Genomic DNA, 23,511 nt, shown 5'->3' with positions numbered 1-23,511 from the left:
ACTCAGGATAGAATAATGACTATGACCTTTTGGGAAACTGACATAACAAAATTATATATTTGACCTTGATTTTAAGTTCTCACCCAGAGCCAAAGGACAAAATTATATAATAAACAGCATTTTAGAGTGCTCAAATAGCACTTAATTTCAAGGAATAATGCAGATTATGCATTTTGTGATAACCTAGAAACTATAAAACTGTTTCCACGCATCATTAATTTTTGATAATCCAAGTATAATCCAGGTGCACAGCAGTAGCAGAAGGCGAGTTTGAAGATACGAACCCAGTAATCTGTAAAAACACTGAAACAACCATAAAAATCTATCCAACACACAGCAAGTTTTAAAGTATTTTGGTAGTTACATTCTTATAGCATATTGATAGCAATTCCATTTTCTTGTATACGTAACTCATTCTCTTTTTCATAGGGCTAGGAGCAAATCTGAAGTAGTTTGAGGGCAGAAAATGGAAAACTAATTTCAGGAAATCGGAGCCATCTCCTTCATACAGGACAGATTTTGGACAGCTCGTCAACATCAAGAATTCAAGATGGAACCCATTCTTCTTTCAAAGTTGCTGACATTGACAGCAAAACTGATGAGAGAATAGATTTTTTAAATTTTTGTGATATAATTTCTTCCTTAATCTTTCCGTTTACCCAAAAGCTCACTAGCTCTAGCAGATGACATCAACCAAGGAAAAAAGAGGCTTGTATATTCTAAAGAAACTTCAATAGTTAAGGGAGAAAAAGCTCTACAATGTGGAACATGATATACTTTTGACATATCCAGAACTCCTTAAGAAACAGAGTTTAAATTCACATCAACAAATAGCTTACATCAATGGTCACTGATTTGTTTCCCCTCACACTTTCTCTCTTGTTTCGCCAAGAGGAGAATCATCAAAGGAAAAACTGAACATAATTTGGACTAATAACTTCCCATAATATTTAGATTCCCTCCTCTGTTTGGACAGTGCCATCAAAAAAATTGGCTAAATTCCTCTATACTGAATTTTTGTGAAACAAAGAATCTCATAGATATCATAATCTTTGCATTTATTGCATGTTACTTGTTCAGAGTCTAAAATACAAGGGCTAAAAACGAGCCAAGATTACTGTTATCTGTCAGTAGAAGACCTATTCTCTGTAATCAAACAAGTATTAATCGTGACTCCACAATCATACTGATGCTTCTTACACACTTTGTGATACAACAAAGTATCTTCAAATCTGCATTTTTAATCACCAGCTTTGAAGTCATCTCATGAAGATCAACATGTGATTGAATTTTGCTTTTCGCTTACTGCAACTTTGCGTAGGAAAACCTTTAGCACCCCACACAGAATTGATTCAGATGAAATCTACAGCACAAAATTGTTGCATATTGATGCTGTATTTAGATATAAGATTAGTTTTAGTACAACGATTTCCAATGGCTAAGCAAGGCATCCTTAGTTCAGCCTATTGTTAGAACTGATTTTGAATTGTTCTATAGTATCAGTTAAATTATTTCAAAAGAGTAAAATTACAGACTTACCCAGGAGATTAGAATTGTTTTGTTCTCATGAGGAAATAATGTGTTTTGCTGCTTAATTATGATTTTTTGAGACTGCCTAATTATATGAGAGCCTCCCTCCCTATCTCTCATTTCTTCAATTAACTTTGTTCTATTTCTTCCACAATATAAAGATAGCAAAAGGTACATGATGGAAGAGCACAATACTTTAAAAGTTTCTTTCCTTCCAAAATGACCTGAAATACCGAGGCACTTCTAAGTATTGAACATTTTAAGAAATGAGGAATACTTGTACTTAGCCACATAATTGAGATTACCATAGTTTCTGAACTAGCAGACTTGAGCTGTGAAATACAACTTGAAAACCTTTGACAATATACTGTAATCTTTAATTTAGCTTTTTTACATTCATTACTTCTTGTGGTAAAAGTTTATACCAAGTTCTGGCTCTGACACTGTTAATGTAACACCTTGGTAACTTCTCTCCTCTTCCCTGGTTGTGGGTGTGAATGTCTCATCCTGCCTGGCTTTATCCTCTGGTTCTCCAGTGGACACCTGTAAAAGCTGTATTCCAGCAAATGGACTTTGTTTTTGCAAATTGTTACTTACCACCTGAATGCGTTAATAACAAAAGCTGTTTCATGTTCCCAAATACCATATGGAAAGAAGGCTCTCTGCCCTTTCTGTGATGTACATAGAACCATTACACCATCTCCCAATGGAGAAGCAGTTCTTTGACAGGAAGGGAAATTACTGTTAGCATTGAGGCACTGGCTGTTGACAAGTTGTTTCTATTCTCTGCAGGATACTAGATTTTAAGTACCACTAGACCTGCTTCATTTGCTTTAAAAGGTACTTTTCCAGGAAGATCAATGGTGTATGGATGGAGGTCATTAATGATTGTGTTCAGGGCAAGACAGGCCCGCTTCAAGACGACATTTAAAGGGAACACATTTGTTTCAGTATTTGTGTGAAGCACAAATCCTTCATTCAGCGCAGTAAGTTCTTTGGTCATTTTTCCAAGGGTTACATGGTATAAGGAATATGTGCAGATTCTGCAGACCTGAAATTCATCAGGTTGTCGTGATGTCTTTTACTTTTCTGGTCACAAGTCTATCTTCAGAAAAAAGGCAGACAGCTTACTTATGTTTCCTTGTCTATCACCACTTTGTATCTGTCAAGTCTCACTCTAGGCTTTCAGAGAGAAAAATAAAATCAAATCTAAAATAAAATAAAGAAAAATGAATAAATTGGCTGATCTTGAGATGTAAAAGCAAGTATATGTCATGAAAAATATAAAAGCACATCCTTAGAGAGTTTAGAAAGAATATTACGTACCTTGTTATGAGGGTTCACTCTTACTTTGTGATACTGCTGAGTTTTGCTGATGTTCTATCTCATATCTACCCTGCCCTCCACCAGCAAGTTCCAAATTCTAATACCACTTACTGAACTCAGTGGGATTAATCAAGGTAATTTATTTAATTTTTAGGTAATTTAAGTGTAAAACTTCATAACTAATAAATCAATCTTTTATTTTTCTTTCTGAAAAAAAAAAAGCTAAAATAAGTTACAGCAAGAAAAAACCCACTTTTTTTATGTAAGAGAAAATATGTTTATAAAAAGCCCAAATGGCTCTTTATCTTATTTTATTTTTTAGAACATCTGTTAGTAGAACTTTTCTGCCCAACTGCCTATACACAGTTTGGCCTTGAACCGTCTAATCATAGCAGGGTTCATGCAGGAAAGAACTCCAGCATTTGGGTTCCAGCAGACTGCCAAATGCACCAGCATTCCCCCTTACCAGGAAGCTGTGGTTAAGCTTCTCCCTGTATTCTCACAGCCTTAATACTACGCAAATATCGACTACTGCTTCTTGAGGAGAGCTGAACTCCTTTGAAAATCTCACCCAAAACTTCAAACTGAAGATTCCAAAGTATGCAGCTCTGGGTGGCTTTGGGGAGAGTGTGCAGAACTCCCTGCTGCTTAAGGTACTTATGCTGAGGAAATGCTAAGCTGAGACTGAATGACAAGACTCGTTAGCAGGTATCAATAAGAAGACTTTCAGGAAGTCTCTTCAAGCTTTCATTAAAATACTTCTCTCTCTTTCCAAGAGGGATAAATTATCTCATTCATTTCATAACACGGAGAAGGAGAGAAAAGAATATTATAGTCATCTGCAAATGAATGCTACTGTGAAAGTACGCAAATATAATTGGATATAAGTCTAATATCCACAAAACATCTGCCAGAAGAGAGAATGGGCCTATTCATATCTCTAGTGGATGTTTTACAGATATTAAAGTCCAATTACCTGTGGCTATAATAAACTCCATCTGCAGGTATTTGGGACTCAAAACAACTCTACTTACAAGTTAAAATTATTTAAAGATCAACCAATTTAAAATAGTAAAAAGCAGTCTGGAAAGAATATTCTGTGGCTTTTGACAAGAAAAAGGCAGAATTAATGAATGTCAGCTCAGTATTTCTAAATTATCAGATCACGTCAGTAGTGTAGAATGCAAAGCATACTAAAACCAAAAATGCTGCAAGTCATTTTTGCAAGAATCTGAGTTTAGCACAAAACACTATTTGATTTAGACTGTAAAAGAACTGTTGTTTTACTATATATTAAATTGTATGTAGCAATTGTACCAGAACAAAGAATCTGATTGATTGCTTTTTCCTAAATCATTTATATATCATCAGCAGCACGATTTACTTCACATTCAGAAAGTTCAATTTCTCATTTCTTTCATGCATCACACATCAGCAGTCAACCAAATCAATACATTGTCCTGGCAATATGGCACCAATCCTGAGAGAAGCAAAGCATTCTCGACTCCCATTAAGATGGACAGGGAGTTTATCATTGCCTGTACTTCAAGGAATGACAGATGATGAAGCACTGTAGAAGAAAAACAAACAACTAGTAGAACATAAAATAAAAACCTCTTCATACAGAAACTACAACGTAAAATGAAAGCTGTAGCATTACTGGCTGAGCATGAGAGTGTTTAGACACAAGACAGTTATCAGAAACACCACACAATGGAAAAAAAGAAGCCAACTTTTCTAAAAGACTCGGGATTTATCAGTAGGGTTCACTGCCTCACAATGCTTTTGTTTGTACACGACAGCTGGCTATATTTTAGATTGATATATAGATACATGTACAGTGTGCACACTATGTAGGAATTCAGGTGGTCTGTATTACTAATACTATGGCAGCACCTGGAGACTAAAGATAAGACATTTGTTGATTTGTGGAAAAAAATAATGACATAAACATGCAAAAGAGTGAAAATGTGGCTAAAACAGAGAGAGGATTCTGAGGCCATGCATTAACCTCACTCTGCTCTGAACCATCAGCAAACTGCCTGAGCATGCTGGAACAGCATTGGGCAATATATGCGTACAATCAGCATCACATCCGAGCTAAGGAGAGCCACTTCAGCATTAACTGAGACAAAAAGATTCTGTTGGGATCTGTCTTAATCCTAACCCTGTCTGCTCAAGCTTATCCAAAAAAGTGTCTCTCTAGTCATATCTTCTATCAGCCATTCTGGACATTGTCAGCATGCAACTACGATGAAGCACAATTTGGCCACTTCAGCAAGATTTTTGCTCAGCAGGTCTGGAGGCTCAGTGAAAGCTGGCATTACACAACCTTTCTGATGACCTGAGGTAGTTGTCTTTTGCTCACTAATACAAAATACAGGAGAACTCAGCTTACAGCAGGTTCTGGAATTAAATACTATTATAACGCAACCATTTATAAGAAGAATAGCGTATACATTGTGGAGAATAACATAGATGCATTATACGCATGGTATTTTTTTAGGGGGGGAGGAAATCACAAAATTACTTTACAATATACAAAAATCTATGGACTCATAGGTAGGGAATGAGTACCAAGCTACTTAATCTCTCATATCTCTGCCGCTATCTATTGGATTTTCTTTGCCCAGCCATTCACAATATAGTAGCTTCCCAAAATAAAATGGAGAGGACTGATGGATGATATCTATACCAGACTGAATGTTTTGATTAAGAATATACAAAATATTCTTGGCGACCATCTTCAGACATATTCATTTATTTAAATGCAGGCCATAAACTATCAGACTAATTGAGAAACTTGACACCTACAGGCCCTTTACCATGAGATGAACGCTATATAGATTTGTTAAATAACTGGTTAATCCTGTTTATATAACAGATCATAGAACACCTTTAGTAGCAACGTCTATGTATTTTGTTTATTTCTAAACGTAAAACCACCAGCTTCTCCTTTTTCAATAATTTCTTCAGCAGTTTTGCATTTGCACAGAGCAAACAGCAAAATTACTTATAAAATCGTAAGTAACATGCAAAGCATATTTTGAAATTCTGAAACCCTTCAGAACACTCAAACTTGGTTCACTGCATCACTTCATTCTTCATCATCCACTTATTCATTCAAAAACATAGCCAGAAGGAGTAAGTTAGAAGTGTTTCTTTGAATTTGCAGAGATCTTCAAAGCTGGGGAGAATACAAGTCACCATACGCTGAAATCAATGGGGTGATAGGAAGGGGAGAAGGAAAGTCGGAGTTTGTGTATTGCTGAAGACATCTGGCATCAGAGAAACTGGAAAGAGCACACCATACTTGTTTCTCTCTCCTCTTCCTCTTTCTCACCCCCCAAAATTCCGTCTTTCTGCATAAAACATTAAAATTCTTTTTACATTTCACTTCAAAGACTTTTTCCCTTAAGGCTCTTAGAATTTGGGTACAAAAGAGGATGTACAATTTTCTGACTACAGTGAAACTCAATTGATTTTTAGATTAAATTGGTAACATTCTCAAAAAACCATCCCCTTCAAGTTGTACAAATGGTTCCTTACTGGAGAGAGTGGAATGGGGAAAAGAAAGAAGGGAAGAAGGAAATGTGACTCCATAATTACTGTACAGCATACAGCTATTAAAAAAAGGTGTTTTGATGGACAAGTGAAATTATAGAATTGATTCCAGGGCTCAGAGTAGGCTTTTCATGGTGCTAGCAGAACCAAGTTTAATTTCCACATGGGCACTGCAGGCTGATTTTTGCTTACGGTAAGCCTGGTAACTTATAGAATAGGTGTCCTGGCACAACCCATTTAATGTCTTTGCTGTTTTTTTTTCCTTATGATTTCAATGAAAATCATTTGTACTTTAGGGCACCTGCTGCAAAGTACTTTCATAGGTAAATTTCCACTGTTATAATACTTCTAGGAAAAGAAAGAGAGATCAGAAACAGATAGTAAGAACAGTATCAGTGCAATAATATTCAAAAACATTCTAGCTCCTAGAACTTGGCAATTTCTTGCAATCTTTCTGCTTCCATTAGCTCAGTTACTCCCACCAGCATGATTAATCTAACAAGTCATAGGATTCAACACCGTGGAGATCCTACAAGTCTAAGTGTTCCTCATATAACAGAGAAATGAGTATGTGCAGCACAGTGGTGCCTGGTGATATGAAGCTAACGATGCCTAATTAGCCCAGAGCAGGGTGACATCATCAGAACTATATTCTTTCTGAGACTCCAGCAACAACTGGGCACCACACCGTCCAGTGCTAGTCTCTTCAGTGTTATACACTGGCACTTTCTGTGTAGCTTGGAGTACAGATCTTTCCCAGATCTGTGGGAATTCACAAACCACATGCAAGAATGCTCTTCATCTTTTTCTTCTGATTGCCATCATTCATTTGTGCTTGGTGTTTGCTGCAGACCAAGTGCTATGTTTATGTATTAATCATATCCCAGAACACAATAATGTATAATACATCTGATCCAGTTTCATTTTTTTAAATGTCTAAAGTTCAGGGATTTTCATCACTTTTGAAACTACATGTCTGATTTCTGTGGGCAAACAAATAATGTTAGATAACCATGCACATTTTATACAGTACCTAAAACCATCCTATCCCATAGTTCTGCCACAGTTCATATTTTCTAACCCACTTCCTTCGTTTAGCAGAGGACATCTTCTGAGGATAAGTTTGACAATGATATGTCAGTTTTGCACATTAAGTCTGGATCATCTTTGAAGGGGATTTTAGTGTAGCATGGATGACATTAAGAAAACATGGGTGGTGACTGTTGCTGATATAAAGATAGCGCTAAACATACTTATTTCTCACTTCCACTAATAGTAAAACTATAAAGAAAAAATATTCCTCAATCTGTAAATTTCAAAAAGCAGATTAGTATACCTTACAATTCTGCAGTAAAGTTTTTAAATTCCCTATTAAACATATCACATAAAAAACGAGTTCCTGAACACACAAGTAACCATATTAAACATGACAAATCTGTCATATATGTAAGAGACTTTTTGATGGGGGGGGGGGGGGAAGCTTAGTTTAATTTGTCATTAAAAGTAAGACTCTGGTAGAATACTGGGAAGCTGAATATTAACAAGCCCAGGATAATGGTCTATTTTCTTGAAGTTCAATTTGATTATCAGCTATACAGAAGAACCAATAAATTTACTTTCACTTCTCATAAGAGTAGATCTTCAAAGACGCAGTAGGAAATTGCAATATATAACCACGAGGATAATATCAACTGTTGCTGAGGAAAGCAATATTTAGGCAGATATAACAAATTGCTATTTAAATGTGAACTGCAGCTGATGTAAATATGATAAAAATGAATACATCAATTCTTAAGCGATCTATTTCAATGCCATTAAATCACAAAATGAAGAGAACTCAAGTGAAAATAACCATTTTGAAAAGACAAGTGCAATCAGGTGTAAGCAGACAATGGGCTTTTTTTTTCAGAGTAATCTAAAAAGTGAAAAAATAAAGTATTTACTATGTTTCAAGACTTAAGAAAATGTTACTGCATCATTCATAACTATTTTCTTCCACACTTAAGTCAATGAAATCAAGTCAAAGTTAAATAAAAAGAAATAAAAAATATCTTCAATACCACCCTTTGGCATTGAAAATTGCTTACAGAAAAACTTACGAGATTTAACCTTAATAAGAAACTAAGCACATTCCCTAGGAAGCTGAACTGTGGTATACACATTGACGGACTAACTCAGAATGCCAAGAGACTACTCAAGACCAACTTGAACCTTCTACCATACCTAAAAACCTCCAGTGTAAAAAGGATGATGAATAAGGGCATGTAATTTAATATACAGGGCTAAAAATTTTCACCTGAACAAAATTCAGTAAATGAATCATGCATGTCTTAAGTATTAATTGGATTATTATATAAAATCCATAAATAAACAGGTGGACAAGAGTTCTGTTTGACTGTGATACTTCCAGTGGATTTGTGCAGTGTTCTGTTAACTTATTTCCTAAGGGACTGAATAATTAAACACATATAGTATAAAAAAATCAACTTCATAGATCTTTTAAAAGATCTACAGTACATTTTTTTTGATAAGCAGGCCATAGCAATTGGATAATCTGATTGAGCATAGTGAGTACAAAATCACCCATGAGAAGCCAGTCAGAACAGTTTTGAAAGAGTGGAAGGAAACCACAAATACCTAAGGCAGTAAATACCATCATTCTGGTCCTACACTATTATCCTGGCCTTCTTGTTCTGTTGGCAGTACATTTCCTCAACCAAAGCAATTTTGAAGACCTGCCAGTTTCTTGAACCTAATCAGCCTCTTTCAGCCTCTGCTTAGTCTTCAATCAGCAAGTTTCCTGTGCCATGCTTGTGTGTGTCTGAGCAAATTAATTTAGTGGTATCTAACTTGCAGATTTGAGGAAATACCTGTATTAATAAGGACATAATTACAAAATAGCTAAAAATGGAATAGATTTTGCATGGGTAGTCTCATCAACCAAAGAATCAAATATGAAATCTCTTATGTGTTTTTAAATGAGGCATATGTATAAGTAATGATTCAATTTGAAAGTACTGTTATCTTTTTGCATAATATTAAAGATTCAACTTGGGTGCAGAGGGAACAATTTTTTGTACTTTGATGCAAATACATACTGAATTTCTCAACTGTATTCCAAAAAGATAGTTTTGAAGATTGATGGAAATGCCCTAAACCCCAACTTTTTGCATAAAACTGAAGACTGTTTCTGATGTTTGAAAACAGTTATTAGCAACTGTCTTCTACTCTTGAGTAGGCCATGTTTCCAGGAACAGAACTTCTATAGTAAGACGTACATCCACACTGAATGAGTGTAAATGACAAATTATTTTCTCCTCCCACGCTTTATTAAGGACAAAGATCACGTGGGGAAAACAAACACTTACATTTGCACCCTACCATCGATGTCATCATTGCAACCTGCACTCATCCTCATGTTTTGAGCTGATCTCTACGCTTTTATCTCATTTGGCTACATTAACTTGAAATTTATGCAGAGGAAAATTGGTGTCCGAAACAATTATATATGCTCTGGAAATGATGAAGGGACTCAGACACTGAATATTGTTTTCTAACAGGTAAATAAATCTCCCAATTGTCTTACTTAAGAGAAAACTTCACTTTTGCCCTTTTGTCTCATTTAAGAGTTGGTCTTTTCAAAACTGGAAATAGAAGTGAGGGGTATATCCAAACAAATGAATCAGTAAAACATCATCTACATAAGCTCAATTTTTAATACCTTACAACATTTGGTCTTACATATCCAAGTTTCCCACAACCCACTATCAGCCTACATTTTGAATGCTGATGTACATTAAAAAAAAAGAAAGGAAAAATGAACAACATGTGGCAACCTTAATATTATTTATAAAACTGCATTAATACTCCATTGTGTTTAATTATTCCATAGCTGTATTAAAAATCCAAGGCCACAAGGAGAAAAATGTAATTTGTAGAAGAAAGCCCTGCTGCCTGGTGCCTATGCCATTTGTTCAATTTAGAAAAATATTTATTCATCAAGATATGTTAGCTTGCAACACTGTGCGAGGCAAAGTTCTGGAATATTATTTTGTGTTTACCTGCAATATTCAGGACATCATAGTATCTAAACCACTTCTACTTTTAAGTAAAGATCTGATTATGAAAGAATAGGAACATTGCTCTCATCGACTGTCCAACAACAATATGCTAAAAACTGTTATTGATAAGAGCTAGACATCATTAGAACATTAAAAAAACCTACATGTATTTACACAGGCAGAATTAAGGTTGGTTTTGGACACTTAACTGAGCTTGCAAAAATTAATTTTCTTTTAGTAATGAGTAAGTTATAATGAATAGTCTTTCTAAAGTCATCCATATATATAGATTTGGGACTTTTTGTTAATATAGTTTCCTATCTGGATAAGTCCTCTGTCTTCTAAAATCTTTTTCAAGGATAATTACATGTACCTTTGCTGTGAAAAACTATCTATACAGTACCATGGGAATGAAGTTTATAGGAATGTTAATTTAGACCGTGATCTTGTTAGAACTACATCAATATTTCCTCAAAATTGCAATAGACTTGTAACATTTCTAGACGTCCTTCACACAGCCTGGTTGGTATCAGAAACCACATTGCTGCCTTCTCAAAATATTTCAGTGGGAGCTGTGCGCCTCAAGGCTCAGAGGACTTTTCTGTAGGAAACTCTGTTGTGACACCTATATCAGAAAAGACAGGTTTGTTGGCAGTAGCCCAACTACTTTCCTAGGACGCTGAAAGAGGTGAATAATAAATTATTTTGACACCCAACCCTCCAGGTTGTAGAAATGGTGTACAAACAAGTTATTTGGTGGATAACAAGATGCTAATGGTTGTGGATAGGTATGCATGAGGTAGCAGGAAGTGGAAGTGTTTTAACAGGAGATGGGACAAAGCCAAAGAAGGAGAAAGAAATCGACTTCAGCTCTCTGCATTTAATTGGCACAGAAGACTGTAACCCTGAAGAACCCCAACCACGCCGTTAAGCAGCTACCTTCTGTGAAATCCATGGCAGAAGCACCCTCCTTTCACATTTTCTTCACCAGAAGAGTTCACTTACTCTAGTCCAGTTTGAAGTTTTGGCTTTTAGGTACCACAAAGCCATGTTAAATCCTGCTATGTAGGTAATATATCCTGTTTTACTTGGTATCCTGTATTCCCCTCTGGTTTACATTGACGTTCCCAGGTACCATACCAAGAAGACTTCATCACCACATTTCACATTTCAGAAGTTTTCAAGTTAACAAAATTGTCTATAACTTTTCTAACATTCACTTTTCTTCTGAGTAGCAACTCCAGGCATTGCTCGAGGCTATGCTTATTTCTTGAAGTAGATATGACTGAGACAAGATAATGCCAACCCTTAAAAGAACTTTGCCCTGCAAGTAGATTTTAACATACTCTGTTGACTTTTAGTCTGTTTTCCTCTAGCTCTAGTATCATAATTGTGTCAATATGCAAATATGCATTACATAAGGTTGCCTCTTGGGCTGGAAAAGCAGGATATCTGCATGCAAATGTTCATTAAAAAGAATCCAGCACAATATTTTAACATACATAAAAGGGAATCAGCCTCAAATACAAAAGTTAAAGCACTACATCTTTATGCTGAGAGCCCCATGTGGACTGCACCTCTCTCATGCCTTTGAAATAAATACCCTTCTTAAAAAAAACTGAGAGAAAAACACATGAATAATACAATAATGTATAATACACAATACAGCAATGGAAAATGCTATTATTAGTACTTTATAATCACTATATTTTTCTGAGACTTACAACTGCACAGCTTTATTCTTGAAGGAATTATGACTCAAATTCTGTTCCAAACTACACACACAAAAAAAAATCAAGCACTTTGACAACATTTTCGCATGAGCCTACAGTATTCCATACCTGTGCTTGTGTGTTCTCTAAACTGCCTTCCTCCCTGTACGGTGATATTCCTAGCATATCCTTACGCCCCAAGGCTGATTTGCATCACACATGTCAGTATCTACATTTACATTTCTATTTTCTAACTTTGTCCTTCCTTTGGAAAGTGTTATCCTGTATGTGCCTCTGGGATTCATGAATCAGAAAATTATTACTTGCAGGGAACACGTTGCTTCTGTGTAGAAGGAAGAAGCTGAAAGTACAGTGAGCTCTGTTGCCATAAACATGAAGGTTGGCTTCCTCCCCTGCCCTGTAGCATCCTTAGTCTCCAGGAGGTTGTCACGGCTCAGGAGCACATCAGTGCTGCAGGTATCTAACAGCCATCTTGTCAACGTGTTTATTAAGCCATTGTCCTATCTGCGGTGCCCCCAACTTTGTATAGTATTTGAATTACTGCTGCAGTCTGTTTATGTTACAAGTACAGACATGCTACAGTATTTATTAGGGAAATATTTCATTACTACTATTGTATAAGGTAACTATTTGTCCAAAGCTTAGAATGAAAGGCCTCTCATGTGGCAAAGAATAAATGGGAATATGCAACACATATCTTTGGAAGGCACTGAGTTGAAGATACTGATCTCTCTCTTCAGAGTTTTATCATGTCATTTTGTCACAAGTTAGAAGTGGGAACACTGTAGGGCCGAACTGTCCCAAGTGGCTTTCAGCAGCCACTTTGACTTGGAACATCTCATGGAGCTGTTCGACAAGTGGACATGCCACAAACCCAATATTTCCCTGGGCCCAAGGTCTGTAATTACATCCAACTTGTGTGTACAGTGGTGAAATGGCTAAGAAATACTTTATTACCTTCCCTGTACCAAGCACTCATATAGAAACACAGACTGAGTCTGAGTGAGTTAAAAATGTTACCGAGTCAAAGGGGAAGACATAGGACACTTTTTCTTCAAGGAAACCAAAAACCATCCAGGTCTGCAAACTTGTAACAATGCAGCACTGTTTAAAAATTGTCAGTACAGGTACATACAAAAACAAAACTAAAAGGGCTGAAGTGAAACAGCCCTTACTGGAGGACCACACAGGCTAGACTCTTCATTTTGATGGAATTGTCTGGCCATTAACAACAGTAAACGCTGTATTAATAAGTACCATAAACATAAATGCATGTGAACATAAAAGAGAAGGTCATTCCCCAATCCCAGAAAAAACAAAGCACCCATATTCCTGTGGTCACAAGCATAGTAAATACCAGAAGCCCAGGAGCAGGGTGCCGAGGAATAGCTATCTGAGAGGATGCACCACTGAGCTTTAAGCTATATGCTCAACCTCTGCATCTCCTAGGACACACCCCAAATTCTCCCTGCAGCCTTCCTGTACATGTAGCTGGAGATCACTGATAAAAAAAACCTTCCAATATCAGAACCGCAATTATAAAATGGATCAACATCTGTAGAACACTTGCTAGGACAAAGAGGGGAAAAGGGCCTAATAATATTAAATGCTAAGTGGACAGTAGTTTAACCATAACTTTCCTTCCAAGTTTTTTGTTTGTTAGTTTGTTTTGGCTTTGGACGAAATTGTATATATAGGAGGCTGCCTCCCAGCTTAATTAGAATAAATAAAATAAAAATCTATGGTGCACTGATCAAACTGTTGTCCTCTTCACTAACCCAAATGTATTCATGACCCTGTGCATTATAACTATTTGACGCAACATTAAATAAGGAAAACAGCACTATTTGTTAACATTTTCTGTAAGATCATCAGCGTACTTGGAATAAGGTTGATAGTTGAAGATATGGAATTAACATAATACCAACATTTAAAGAGTCTACTGGCAAACTAGCAAGCAATCCATTAAAAACAGCAGAATACGGGAGATTTTTTTCAGAAAACATACATAAAAATATGTTAAATTGTAGCTACCGGCATTAATAAATTTTAAATTACTTCACAAATTATAAGACACTGTATTAGGGGATAAGGAGTATGTCACCTACCAATTAAATGCAGCCATTTAATAGCACAAAGCAGCCTCACACAACAATTTATGGCATACAGTGAGGAATACAAAATCCAATTAAAATTTCAGGGGGAATTTAGCAGGGCAGAATTTAATTAGCAAAGATACAATTTTGCCAGGAGACTGTGGCTAACACCTGTTCTGAAGTGTAAAGTGATAAGGAATATGTAGTAACAAACGTTTGGGTCATAATTTATGGTATGTTTGCTAGACAGCTCCTCTACTCACATTAGGATCCTTGTTTCGCTTAGACTGAGAGCAGCACTGCTTTCTCAGTTACCAGCGCTGCTTACAGAAGTTTCTGACTCATTCCAAAATCCTAATCCAACCCAAGCAATACTGTTGGAACACTGAAATATGCTTATTTTCATATTTCTGCACACAGTTTAAATCCCACTTATTAGCATCTTCTATTTACTCTCTGTGAATAGCTACAATGCTGTTGTGAGCGGCCATAGGGTTACAATGGTTGTGCCTACACCACATGGCAAGTGGGCAAGGAGGTGGTATGAACCATCCTGAGGTCTTGTTCCCTTTAGAAGAAAACAAGGTCAAACAGGCAGGGAGGATGATCAGTGAATGAAATTGGCTTTCTCATTGGGATACAACTGGAATGCCCCATCTGAGAGGATGGTCAAGAGCACCTTCTCAGCAACTTGTACGCAACCAAGACGACGCAGTTCCATCGTATTTTTAAAGTTGACTTGATCTGAGATTTTCTTAAATGCTACTGTGCATCTTTTGCATGCCCAAAGTAACAATGAGAATGTTGATTTACTTAAAGGTATTAGAACACCTCCTGAAATACAGATCGGTAATTTTTTTACGTTTTCCCAACAACAGAAATCTTAACAATGAACTGAAACAAATAATGAACTGAATCATCACCATTTTCTGTTATAGTCTTTTGGCATTTTTTACTTGCTTAGGAGAAAGTTGTTATTTTCTCTGATATGTATGCAAAACATCCATGGAAACATACCCTTCATTCACAATTCTAGAAGTGATATCTTGCAAAGTCTAATAAGAGCATTTTCTACATCTGGTAAGTTGTTACAGTTACCAACATTGTGAATTAAAATTTAAATTTAATTCTACTATCTTAAATGATTGCAGTTAATGTTTTTTTTCCTAGATTCATGGGCAACTTCATTAGCATTAAGAGCAAGTCACTGGACTACCTCACTGATGAAAAGATGAAGTCACTGATTAAGCCATTCATTATGTCCATCAGCTTTATACTTATGAGTTAAAATCCTATCCTATTAATGATAAAAGGAAAGGAATAGATATCAGAAACCCAGCATTAATGAACCCTACTGTTAGTAAATCCATATGTAGCTGCAGTGCAGGACAAATAAAGCATCAAAATTAAAGCTTTGAGTTTTGATAATTACATAAATAATGAGAGAGAAAATAATTTTGAAAACCTTACTTAGAAATTCTGGCAGTGTCTTTCTAAGTGGAAATGCAAAGAGTGTTTCAAACATGTTCATCTTTGCCTTGAGGCTGTCCTTTGAACAACAGAAATATGAAACACCATTACTTTAATTCTCATTTAGCATTTTTAATTCAAGATTGAAAATATAAATTTTCATCATAAAATGAAGGTGTATGCTCTGCTCTGTATTTCTTACAATTACTGTTATTGAAAGGAAAATAAAATCTTGTGATTTTGGAAATTGTGAATTAAGTCTATATATTACTGATTCCCCAAATCAACTGCTACAACTAAAAAATGTATATACTGAAAGATGAAAAAAAGAATTGAGAAATTATATGACCAGTTCAGCTCTATATAGTTGAACATGGCATTGCCAGATTACTAAGTTCTCTTTTTTGGAAAAGTGGAAAGGGAGAAATATCTGGTGCTAGATAGCCTACTGTTTTAATGAAAATGTTCTCACTGCACAGAATAGCGCTGTTGAAATAGAAGGGGATGATCACACTGTGCATCATGAGGAAGGGTAGAAGTAGCTAACCCTTCAACTGAAATGTACAAAGTCCCACATGTTAATTATGACAGTGAAAATTCAGTGAACATCTGTAGAAAAAAGTTTCCTAAGTTTTCAGTGCACTGAGAAAACTTGAGGCGCTTTATATTCTTCTAGCAAACAAAATGATATTGAAGATGTCAAACTATCTGGCTTTGCCTTACATAAATTTATGCAGAATGCATTATGGTCCGACATTTTAATGAGAAAAGGAGGATACAGTGTCAAAGTAGAGTAGGAATGACTACAGACAAGCCTGTCTATGGCAAATCTTTGCCCTACTGTCTACAATATGACACTAACAATAATTTTCTTAACTGCTTTTCCTGGTGGCATAAATAGGGAGAAATAATGCAATAGGTTCTTGCAGAGGGGAGAAAGAACATGAACAACCAGGCAATAATAGAGGAAAATGTTTAGAGTAACAATATCTAGTTTGGCTGGAATACAAGCGATCACTGGTATAGATGATCTTGAGTGAAAACAAGAATGTTTTGGAAGTCCATCTCACAAAACCATCAAAAAAATAGAAATTACTATCTTTTCTATAGTGGGTTTATTAAACATATACAGCTTTAACAAATCCCATTTATTTTGTAAATGTTTGCTTTTGTAAAGTTGCTTTTACACTGGCAAGAAAGTCTCCAGGACATGATGCGTGCTATATGAATGCTACTTGTTTCTGCACTGTGGATTTTCTTCCCAACCCACTCCTCACCTAGAGCATTTGGTTACCCTAGCTCAGCTCTCACTCAGCTGTGACATTAATTACCCACTCTAAAGTGGCTATGAACTGTTGATTAAAGAAATGGCTCAATTCCTGTGTGTGCATCTAGCATCAATTATGACCTGCATCTATAAAATCAGGTATTTTAACTCTTCCCACAACAGCACTGCTTTTAAAACTCTGCAATATGTAGGAATCAGCATTCTTAAGAGACTAAAATGTGACTTAAGATACCTTAAAGGGAGTTTCAGTTCTAAAAGCTTGATTGCTAAGGAACTTCTGAAAAACAGGTGCTGTCTGAGATGGTATCTCAACAGCTCTGTGGGGTATAATCTGTGAAGCACAGTCCTTAGGTCAATGCTTCCATCCTGAAACCTTTACACTTTCCAGCAGTCACAGTGAGAGCGTATCTTCCATCTAAAATATACAAGCAATGAAGGAAGAATGAGTGAAGCACTGTCAGATTTTGAGTAGAGACAAGTATCTAGCACCGACAGTCCTTATTCTGAAAAGCTCCTCACTAGACTTATTTTCCATTTGTCTATTGCAGTTGCCCTCTTTTACAAGTTGCAATTTTGAGTCCAAGTTTGTTCCAAATCTGTCTAACAAAAGACACAGTGAATAAAGAATTACTGCATAGGCTTGAATCTCCACTTTCCATTATTGCCTTGTCTCCCACAACAGAAGATTTAAGTCTATGTTATGCTGATCACTATTGCTATCCTTTCCACTGTGCTCCCACTCTGTAGTCACCTGGGTCACAAGAGCTATGGTAGTAAAACAGGACTAAGATTACTATTGGTAACAGATATGAGAAGTTCTAGTGAGTGCAACACACTACTCTGGTCCGGGAGTTAATGCAACTAGGAACGTACGTAGGTGCCATAGAGTAGAATCATAGAATCATTAAGGTTGGAAAAGACCTCTAAGATCATCGAGTCCAACCATCAACCCAACACCACCATGCCCACTACACCATGTCCCTAAGCGCCTCATCTACACGTCTTTTAAATACCTCCAGGGATGATGACTCAACCCCTTCCCTGGGCAGCCTGTTCCAAGGCCTGACCACTCTTTCAGTAAAGAAATATTTCCTAATGTCCAATCTAAATCTCCCTTGGCGCAATTTGAGGCCATTTCCTCTCGTCCTATCACTAGTTACTTGGCAGAAGAGACCAACACCCACCTCAATGGAAGAAACATGCTTCGGGTGCTTAGGCTGGGACTCAGTCACATGAAATCATTTATACATTTCACTGTGTAATGACTGAAGCATATCTACAGATTGATACAGGCATATCCAGAGAGAAACATATAATATAGATATATTTTTTAAAATGAAAAGTAAGTTCAAGGGGAAAAGTAAGAACATGTTTACTCTAACTTTCCTTTCATCTAAGTTCAATGAATACAAAATGAAAATTCCTGGAAAATTCTCTCTCATCTAGTTCATCTTTCTTATTTTAATAAATTATGTGTTTCTTACATGCATTCTCTCTTTGTTGAAGATGGCTGGTGTTGATGTTACCTAACAGTGAACTTTTTATGCTTTTAATTGCATGTAGCAACAACAGCAAAATGATAAAACAATCTATCAGCAATTGACTTTGGCTGGTCAATAGTTTAAACAGCAAATAAACGTTTCTGTGGGAACACAGAAGAACATTTTGAGTCACTTACACATGGAGATCACTCTCGACTTGATTTAGATACAAGGCACTACTTTATAATTGAACCTTTAAAGACAGCCATTCCACCTCTTCCATTGATTTTCTGTACATTAACTTTCATAACTAAAAACTAGATTTCTGTATTAGTACACATATCATTCGTCTAGTACTTTAAATGGGCAACTGATGGTTTAGAAGAAACAAAAATGCTACCTCATGCTAGTTTATATACATATATGTAGATATATATACCCTGCATATCTTTAACACAGACCAATTTAAAGGATTTCAACTTATATATATAGTTTTTACCATTAATTATTTTCTTAATTTACCATTGTTTTCTTAAGACATATAATGAACTAGGTGAATACATCAAAGAATTTGCAATCACTGAGAAATCAAGTTCCCTACACTCACATCTCCCCCCACCCCATCCTAATGATGTGCTTGAAAAAACCACAAACTTAATTAATAGAAAAGAGTACTAATCCCAACTGTTTCTCTTCTAAGAATAACCACTATTAAGCTGGATCAGCTGTTACTGAAGATTGAAGAAGTCCCACCTCATTGGCATTTAGACAGCTTTGATCAATATGCAATGTTGAGAAGTAGCTAGTTGCTTTAACACGTTATTTTTTCACATATTGTTCCTTCTTCCTCCTGATAATGTATTTCCTTAATAAGAAAAGGTTTATAACTGAAATGGGGCAAAGCAGCTGTAAGAAAATTGAAAAATGTGCAAGGAATATGCTTGCACACATTACTTTGGTTTTATTCATCACATACTTATCAAAACTATCAGATTTAAGCAATTAAAAAATGGATTGATTCATGATGCAACTGTGCTGATCAGTACTCCTTTTGGTTTTACTCTTCTGACTCTTAACATCTGTGGCTTTCACACAGTGAAGAAGCCAGCTATATCAAATTTAGCCTCTCTCTGAAATAATATTTAAGTATCAGGGATCTCAAGTAAATATGCTTCGCACATTCCACATCAATTTTATATTTTATTCAGTAAAAAAGTAGGTAATAGCATAATCTCATCATTTAAATTTGTAACCCAGTCTTGAACAGAAAATCTCACACAGTATCTTATCTCCTTTCTATCTGTAGTTCTGAATTGTTCTGACCTCTCACGTTTGCTGTCAGGGTTTACACTAAGGAGAAGGAAAAAAAACAACAAAAAAAACCCCAAAACCAAAAAACACACCCCCCACCCCCCACCCCGAAAAAAAAAAACAACCCCACAACACAATCCCACAACACACAAAAAACCAAAGCCCGAACAAAGAGCTCTCAAACCCATCCTACAAACCGGATGAAAGCCCTGGCTGGTTGCAAAAATGACAAAATAATTGCAGCATCCGAACCAGCATGACCTTGTTGCTCAAGTTTTGCTGAAAACTCTGACTTGAGGGTTCCTCATTGAAACATTCCAGATCCTCATGTCTCCTTCAGCTCTACTGCTATTAATAACATGTGCAGCAGGGCTTATTCTGGTCTCTGTTTTGGGGGGGTTTTGTGGCTTTTTTAAAGTTCTACAGAGGAACGTCTGCTTCCTGTGACAAATATTTATTCTCATTCTTGATACTCTACAGTTTTAAAAGAAAAGACGTAGAATTCTATGTCCTTGTTGAAGATTGGTTGTGACACAAAAGCAACATTTTTTTCTCCCCACTGCACTCATATTCTTATGTGCAAATGCCCTCAATATTCGAAGTGTTTAGTTTTACTCAATGTCAACTTCCTCTACAGTCAAAAATAAAATGCACCAATTGAACCATTTCAGATAGAAGGAAGCTGGCTTGAGTGTTTCTGAAAATTACACTGTCTTAACTAGCAAAATTCAAAGTATATCTCTGTTTTGTAAGAGAAAAAAAATAAAGGAGAAGTATATGGTCAGAGAAATAGAGAGAGAGGACCAGATCAGGAATTCATGCATATGTTACATAAATGCAATCAGGTGAAGTGCATTTAATCTCCTGGATTTCAAGACACCTGCTCTACTTTTCAAATCTTGTTGATATTGAAAATCTCTTGATTATCTGAAATAATTTACTTTCCTTGAAAATACATACATAAATAATACTAAATTACTCTTTTTTTAATGCTATATGTGAGTACTGATAGGATATAAGAAATATTTTTTTAAGAAAAAGTATCAAAAATATAACATAATCTGTTAATTGTGTTCAAGCAGGACAGATGGCGTATAGCTGGTAATCTTAAGGGAGAAACAAATCAGATTAGTGTACTCTTATATACTGCCTAATGCTATCAATTTCTGCTTGGAATCTGTAAGAAAGGCAGGAAACAATCATTGGAAAATTAATGTGTAATAGACTATAGCATTATCTTATTACGTGGTTTGCACTAATGGGGCCAAACTGTATACGGTGTGCTTTCTCTTAGGGAATCATTAGGTGCCTGAATCATAAAAAATTATGTGGAAGAAGAGAAAAAGCTTTATGAAAACAGATTTATATAAAGAGGTAATTAGATGTAAAGGGCATAATGCTGATAGTAATTATGAAAATACAATGGACTTCAGTAGTTACTCCACAGTAGTACCATTCTCTATTAGAAGCTACATTATATTTCACTTATACTTCTCTTACAATGAGCAGCTTCTTCCTAATATTCTATACTACTAACAACCAAATCATTCTAGATTACAACAGCTTCAGCTCTTACAGTGGGTTTATTACCAGAGAAACATTAGCATAGTAGAAAAAGGAACTATAGCACAGATAGATGTCATCGCAGGTCACAGAAGTGACCAATTAGTAGTAAATGTAGAATTAGAAATCTGTTTCCCAGTCTGGTGCTATCCCACATCAGATGCTCACCCTTATTGAGACACAACTCTCATAAATGAGTTTTCTTTGAGAGGTACAAGATTTTGTCAACCTAGTACCAAAAATCAGTGACCTGATCCATATAAAGAAATGCACCCTCTCTTACACCTTAGAGCAGCACTCATTAAAAGGAAACTTTCATCAGGTACAGTCTCCAGGGGCTGGTGCCAGTATGCACCACTTTGAAGTGGGTTGCATACCTGAGATATTTGACATTTCCTGCTCCTTTTCCGTGTAACAATTGTACTCACATATCAATTAGCATTTAGTCACCAATTTCGTCTACAAGATACAAATTCAGCCAAACCAGTACCACTCATACTGGTATGGTGTGATGTCACCAGGTTGGCTTTTAATCCATGAACCACACAGGAGCAAGCTGCAAAAGCTCTGCTCAACACATAAGAAACAGTGTGGAGTGATGGGCTGTGTTTAGATAACCCGGAAATTAAAATAAATATCAAGAGGAAAGTGCACGCAATGTTAGAGACACTAAACCTTGCCTCCAATGTTATGGTATTAGCTCCTCTAGCCTGGATGACCCATCATTCTAAAGACAACTTTGGAATTAAGACATTTTCTCTGACAGAATCTAGAGATATAAATACTTATAACATATAGGAAGGTTTTTTTCCTGCAATACAAGAAGATGACTGAAGAAGTACCATCCTTCAAATGATTATTATACCCAACCTGAAACCATTCTCATTTTGAATAAACTACCATGATTAAAGCCTCTTAGGATTCAAATATATTTATATAAAGACAGGTACTCATGCATTAAGACCCATGGCCAATTGTCCAGATTATAGAGTTGCTGTTTGGATATGAAATGCACATTCCATAGATACAGAAAATGAGGATTTGAGGAAATTTACAGTTTCACCAGCAGAAAAAACAAGACAGAATATACCCTAAATGATGATATTGCAAAAGCACAAAATTAACATACTGAGAATTCTGGGGATATCATCAGTGCAATTTGGGCTAGAGGGAGATTTAGCATCCCTAACTTCAGATGCCTAATCTTGAGACTCAGACTAGACAACTGGACTCCATCTGCAGAAACTGGAAAGAATGAACAACCTCCAGAAGAGTATTCATCTCCTCTTAAGATAGGTGTGATGACCTGATTTCTGGGGGATATACAACTTTCCCTTGGCAATACAGGGAAACCCAACAGTTTATTTAGCTAGATGCCTGACTTTTAAATCATTATCCTTAGGAGAGCTAAACCCTAACTTATCAGATAAATGCTACTTAGGCTGTTCTGTTATCTCTCTCAGCATCTAGAAGAATTCTTCAGACTCACATAGCAAAGTGACATGCTCCTGAACTGAAGGATGTAATTTCTTTTAATATTGGTCTCATACTATAGAGAAAAAATTGTCAAAAATATTATGCAGCCACAGACAAATTATGGTCATGAAACAATATGTTCAATTTGCCTGTGAAACCATGCCAGTTTTATATCTACTATAAACTGTGGACACTAATGGTCTCAAGACAAGTAAAGCACCACAGATATATGGGGTATACTGCTGGCACATACCTGAAAAACATTAAAAGGACTAATATTCTCAAACATCTTTCTTCTCCAAAGTATATGAAGAATGTAACACGGAGGATCCTAAATCCAACAGCAGATCCCTCTAGTTGAACTTTGTTACCTTAATTCACTGTACTGTATACTTGCATTATGATATAGTCTGTAGTAAGGCAATCATATGGTATTTTTCCCACACATCTCTCTCTAGCACACAAAGCAAGACAACAGTGACTTATAAACACCATTCTCTCAGATACAGAAAATATTTCCACAACTAAAAGTAATTGTATACATTAATATCTTTTCTTGCAACCTTGTCCTTTCATATTACAGAATCTACAAAACTGGGCACTGATTTCTCT

At 36.1% G+C, this 23,511-nt stretch overlaps 1 protein-coding gene across 2 annotated transcripts in view; it reads right to left on the bottom strand.

The window, feature by feature from the left end:
- The window catches only part of GABRB2 (gamma-aminobutyric acid type A receptor subunit beta2), a 158,025-nt gene that overhangs the window by 21,878 nt on the left and 112,636 nt on the right, over nucleotides 1-23,511 (bottom strand). The gene's annotated exons all lie outside the window — the stretch shown is intronic.

This window comes from Calonectris borealis, chromosome 15, assembly GCF_964195595.1.
Source record: "Calonectris borealis chromosome 15, bCalBor7.hap1.2, whole genome shotgun sequence".
Classification (NCBI taxonomy): domain Eukaryota; kingdom Metazoa; phylum Chordata; class Aves; order Procellariiformes; family Procellariidae; genus Calonectris; species Calonectris borealis.
Note: the sequence above shows the minus strand (reverse complement) of the source record. Positions and strands in the feature narration are given on the sequence as shown.